The sequence below is a fragment of the Pleurodeles waltl genome, chromosome 6, assembly GCF_031143425.1.
Source record: "Pleurodeles waltl isolate 20211129_DDA chromosome 6, aPleWal1.hap1.20221129, whole genome shotgun sequence".
Lineage (NCBI taxonomy): Eukaryota > Metazoa > Chordata > Amphibia > Caudata > Salamandridae > Pleurodeles > Pleurodeles waltl.
This window is the reverse complement of record NC_090445.1, coordinates 590,106,902-590,112,901: the sequence shown is the minus strand read 5'-3', so window position 1 is coordinate 590,112,901 and position 6,000 is coordinate 590,106,902. Positions and strand designations below refer to the sequence as shown.

At 45.3% G+C, this 6,000-nt stretch overlaps 1 protein-coding gene across 2 annotated transcripts in view; it reads left to right on the top strand.

Annotated features, from left to right (window-relative positions):
• Nucleotides 1–2,765: 2,765 nt before the first annotated feature.
• The window catches only part of HMGA1 (high mobility group AT-hook 1), a 144,975-nt gene continuing 141,740 nt past the window's right edge, over nucleotides 2,766–6,000 (top strand). The window contains exon 1 of one of the 2 annotated variants that reach the window (XM_069238849.1): nucleotides 2,766–3,074. The gene's annotated coding sequence lies outside the window, so the exon portion shown is untranslated. Of the gene's footprint in view, nucleotides 3,075–4,003; nucleotides 4,029–6,000 lie in introns of those variants that run through there. The other variant, XM_069238850.1, reaches the window with a different exon arrangement.

Genomic DNA, 6,000 nt, shown 5'->3' with positions numbered 1-6,000 from the left:
GTGCCTGGTAGAGGATTTAAGAGGTCTGAGGTGAATTTAAGAGAATGCAGCCTTGGAATTTGGCAAGCAGATTTTTAATAATGCAGTCGGAGCAGAGCTTTGGGCACTGGCCCTCATTCTTTTACAAATTAAGTACTGGTTAGCTTAATTATCTCATATGTCATTACGTCAAAACAGTTGCATATTTTATGCTCAAGTTGCAGTGATAGCTCTTCCACTTCTTACTTCCTTCCTGAGACATAAATATACTTCCATGTGCACATTGCTCCCCTTTAAAAAGTTGGGTGGCTCTTGGTCAAGTCACCAACTTTAATTACTACTCCAACTGTTATTTCACACATTGTTGTCATTATTTCACTCATCTGCAAGTATTCCTGCCTTGTAAATTACGGTCTGGATTACTGAGTCTTCTGAGATTACCCTTCCCCGCCCCCTCTTGGACTAAATGTACACAGTGCTCCATGGCCTATATGGCTTGATTAGTACCATGTGGATTCCTATATATTTTATCTTCTACTCCCACCCATCTCCTAAAACTCCCAGGATTAGCCGAGATCCAGCAAATTTTAGTAGGCAGAACATCTAAACAGCTAGTGCGCAAACCCAACAGGAAGCAGTACCATTCCTTTAATGCATCCAATATAGTGCAGAAGACACACCATATAGTTCATAGTTCGAGCAGGGCTCCGAAGGGCGTTCAGTATTAAAATGACAATATAAAAACATGTCACAGGTGATATGTTTGCAACGGTAAGACGCATTAAGATGCAACCATTGGATCCCAGGGTTAAGTAGGATAATTGGAGATAATGTGAACAACCTGAAAGCAGTAAAGTTTGCCATCTTCTGCCAATAAGTCCCAATGGTCAGAGTACTTAAAATGAGCATTAATCCAGTATGTACAAATAGATCCAATTACTGCAACCCTACAGAAAATACTTGCTTAAGAACGGTTCCATGTCCCTCCTAGCTCACACCCTAAAACACCCTGGTTAACTGTGCCACCAGGGTTTAGGTCTCTGTAGCTTCAGGGCATACTCCATGTAACATGCTCCGTGGTGGACTTTACCTCTCCACATGCTGTGCATATTACAGTCTCAACTTTAGAATGCAGGCAACTCCTAAAATGGTAGGTATGTGTGGCTCTGTCTATTGTCACACTCGCCCATACAACTCATGCTCATGTGTATCGCTGTTCACTGCAATATATTTGATGCACCTCATTGAACTGCAGGTACCTTACTCAATATGTCCTACATAGGTCAAGCTACAATAGGCAACCTGTTCAACCTTGCACTTCAAAAGGGTGAGAGTAAACCAATACAAATTAGAACACTTTGTAACCTGAGCAGGCATATGAAGAGCTATATAAATACTACAATACAAGAGTGCCATGGACCCCAAAGGAGGCAAGGAAATTGGCCCCTGAATGAGTATATGCAAAACCATAATTGAGGGACAGTGGGCTGATCATGGGCATGGTACTTGACCAGTAGAGGTGGACAAGCCAACAAATTAACAGTGAGAGCAGATCCAAGGGTGACTAGGCTCTAAAAGCCTGTGCACGAGCTAAGCCCTGAAAATAGCTGACATCTAAATCACGCAACAAACTTCACGTGGAAATATGATAGTGCCTTTAAAACAAAAGTTATTTCTTTAACATGCAGAAGAGTTCCACATGAGATTATTTTTGTACAGAGCACACCCTGAACTCACGTATTGGAAGGTGCTTTGATATGGGATAATGAAGAAAAAGGAGGCTCTGTAAAAGAAAATATTTGTCTAGGATCACACAATTTGGTCAAACAGGGAAGCCAGGAACTGCCCCGGTTTTTCTGATTTCATGTTATATAATACGCCCATTATATGCCTACTCTTTATCTCCTTTTAACACCAAAAGTTTATGCTTTGTTTTCAATTCTATGTGCATGATGGGAGAGAGTAGGTGGCAGACAGAAGCCACATTAAAGCTCGGCTCGTTTTGGGTTTAGGATTCAAGAAGACCTCAAGCTGAACCTTAGCAAGAGCCGGGCTTCAGCCTTAAGTGGCTTGCCCACCTATCTGTTGGACAGAGCTACTGCGCTGATAATCTGGCCTGGAATCATCTGCCAGACAACTCAAGTGCACCAAACCGGATTACTAGATGACAGCATGTCAAGACGGACACACTATTCCAATATTGGACTTTTCATTCAGTAAAACATTGCTCATATGGGCGTTAGATCAATTCACTAAGCTCACGTGAACAACAATTCCCACAGTGCATTCTGTTGTTAAATGAAAAGTTTGGCTGGTGCACTGTCCTTGGTTGCACAGAGTGATTTGGAACTTTTCTTTCCAACATGTCACCGTTGGTCACATTATCAATCCCACTTGCTTCTGCTGAACTGACTCGAGTGTACCTCTTCCAGAAGGCACCAGCTTTGCAACCGAAAGCTCGGTACAAGAGGTGGCTCGGGATCATGTAGTCATTAATTAACCTCAAACATATGCACCACAATGTGACAGCGAGAACAGCGTCCTGCTGCCGACAGACACACCGCAAAATAAGCGTGCTTCGCTGATAAAAATGTACGCAAAGCTGACGGCGACTCAGTCGCCTCCCCGAACCCGCAGCAGCAGGCATTCATTTCAATAGCGGAAGCGACGGTGTGAAACCGCTCTGTCCTTTTAAATGAGCCCCTGCGCCCTGGATGCCCCGCCTTCTCGGTGACCTCACCCTCCCAGGCCCGCCCCCTCTGAAAGCCCTCCCTGCTCCTCTCTGTGTCCTTATTTCACTAGCAGTCTGTGTGATTTGGCTATTTTTAGCAGCTTTGGCTGCCTTCCAGGGGAGTCCGGGTCCTTCCCCCCCACCTCCCTCTCTCCCCCACCCCTAATGGTTTTGACCCCGCTTCCTTCCTTTTGGAAGAAACGAGGGTTTTTTAATTATCATCATTTCTATAAAGCAGAGGGGCCTCCGGGCTGGTGCCTGTGTTTCTCTCTGTACTTGTTTCTGAGCAGTCTCTGCCAGCAGCAGCCAGAAGGTGGGATTGTCATAAGTGGAGCAGGCGGAGAGCAGAGGCGCTCGCTGCGCTGTGAGTATGGCTGGCTTCTTTCTCCTACGATACGACGGCTTACCACTTACTTTTTAAGTGTTTATTTGTGTGCCTTCGCCTCCTGGTGTTTTCCTCTTTTTTGAGTCATACATTTATTTGTGTATCTTTTATGTATATAAATCCGCTTGTCTATTTATTAGCTACATGTATGTATGACTTCAGGTGATGCTCAAGGCGCGCTGATAACCTACGAGTCGCTGCCTCAATAATTTGCCGAGGGCTTCAGGGCATAACATATGTATCTATTGTGCTTCTTTAGCGCAGCGCTGCTTAGAGCAAATTGAGACTTTTGAGCGCTTTGCACAGGGAAAGTAAGAGAACGGAAAAATACATCACCTCGAAAACATCAATATACAATCTGAAAACATTTACAAGCCGAAGCATACAGGAACAGCCTATGAGCACTTTACATAGAACGTACTTCGAAGTACATTACAGTGGGTGATCAAACTGTGCAAATGCTAACTACAGTTAAAACTATGCGCCTCCACCCGGCACCTTGTATGAAAAGCCGGTGCCTTCGCACTCTGCAAGTAGGTAATCTTTGCATTAGCATTTGTATAGCGCACAATCTGCCACTGGCATGGCATCGCAGCGCTTGGTCCACGTTATACTATGCTATTTATATGTATGTAGCACTAAAAAGCCCAGAGAATTGCTAGGTTCTCAGTGGTGGAGGGAGTAGGAGGCGCACCTTGTTTTTCACGGAGTAGTGTAAATGAGGTGGGTGCCCCTCGAGTCCGCTTGGATGGGTAATTTGCCACGGGGAGTTGATAGTCGCCGGGTACCAGAAACATCTGCCACCTGTGGTGGATTTAAAGAATAGTGGACCGGAGTCTGGGAGTGGAGCGCAGGTGGCTTTTGGATTGGTCGATAGTTAGTCTCTGTTTGGTGAGCGGTGCTGTTGTATCCCATTTAGCTTTGGGTGTGATGGTAAGTGAGGCGCACTGTGATATATGTGTATATCAATGTACACGTCAACCATAGGTCGCCTCTATAAGCAGTATTTCACATCTGCTCACTATGCATGTGTTTATTATATCCATGCGCCTAGTAGCTCACCTGCCACCTGTTACACATCCTGTGTTTGAACTACATGCATCGGTGTAGCGTATAAATACATGCATGCTTTTACGTGCACCTATGTCTTTCTATTTCTGTTTTATGCTTGCGCCACTCTGTGTATTTAGCTAGTTTGTATATATGCTTTTTATACGTTTTAGAAATGTATCGGTCTCTCCTGCAGAATATGTTTGTATCTATCCTGTAGTTGCGTCTTTCCTGCATAGGTGCCTGTTCTCTTCAAATGGAATTTACATGCATCGTTTCTCACTCTGCGTCCTCTATATGTAACTTTGGTACGTCCGTGCACTCGATACCTTTACTCTGTATATATCTCCTATAAGTGCATTTCCTCTGTTTGTCGGCCACACCATACGTATGTTCCCCTTTACGTGTGTGTCATATATAAACGTGCCTGTCCTACGGCCGTACATTTCCTCGATGTGCGTCTCTGGCGTTGAGCAGGTTGTTCCGGCTGACCCCGAGGGTTACTCTCGCGGTCCCTTTCATGGTACCGGATGAAGTCGGTTCCTCCAGATGCGCGCGGGGGAGGGGCTGGGAGAGACGGCGGCAGCTGGTAGGATATGCGAACACGCAGAAATCCGTCCCAGCATTCACCTTATGCCGTCTCTAACTCCACTGTTGTGCCACATTCCGCCCCTTCTCTCCAGACCCTTCACGGATGTTTATGGGGTTCAGAATATGAGGGACCCTTTTATGTTAAATTACGTATGTAGCTACGGTTGGTACCCACTGCCTTTGTTGAGGTCATTGTACATGCTGAACAGTGTAATAGCATTCCATGGCCATAAAGAGGGGGTGTATATAAGGTTTGCATAATTAGCTTTTGTGTAATTACACGAAATGGAAAACCGTAATTTTAGAGCTATATATATTGTGAAAAACACGTGCAGAGAACAACAGCCGCTCACGTTCTGGTCGTTTGCATTGTTCCAGTGCGCCTAAGCTATACTTTTTCCCCCCGCAATTACGCCATGTGCTGTAATGGCTTAATTTTGGGAATTTATAATAGAATGCATAACACAAAATCCCACGAGATTATGCTGGCGTAATTTGCCTGGGCCCAGGGCCTCTTTCCCCACTCATCTTTCAATTCTCTCTCAAAGTCTTTGTAAAAATGTTGGGCGCAGAATTTTCAAAGAGGCTGCTTTTGATAATTGGCTGTACGGAAAAGGACAGGGCATTGGACATTTTTACCTGAACAGACAACTACACAGCTCCTACCCGAATTGATGAAACATGCAACCCTTCACTGAGGTAAACAAAGCGTTTTGGGTCTTGGACTACTGCAACTCGAGCGAACTGCTGAGTCTTTGGAAAACCCCTACCTAAACTAAAAGAGAACAGTGAACCAAGACACTCTGTAGATGAACTGAGGTAGAACCCCCCAATAAACCTCCCCCTTGAGGTTACATTTGGACAGGGACCATGGGCAACCCATTACCGGGCTGCAGAAAGCTAAAGCCACAAGACAATCCCTGCATTACATAGCAAAGGGCAGGAAACTGCGTATACACTCTGAGAGTCGAGGAAAGGGCAGGGCTCTGGAAATACCTCTGAGGATGCGTAAGGCAGGGGCCACCTGGGAGCACCAGCCTGGTGAGTGGAAAGGATAGGGTGTAGCGACAAACCTTACCTGAGCTCACAAATGGAAATGGGCCCTTAGCAATCTTCAGCTGAGGAACGTATAAAACACCTGAAGCATCTTGTTTGATGATAGGAAATGGGACAGCCCAAAAACAGTCAATGCTCTTGAGATAATGTCAGAGCGCTCGCGCCACCCACACCTCAACTGGGTGAAGTACAGACCCTTGGGTTATCC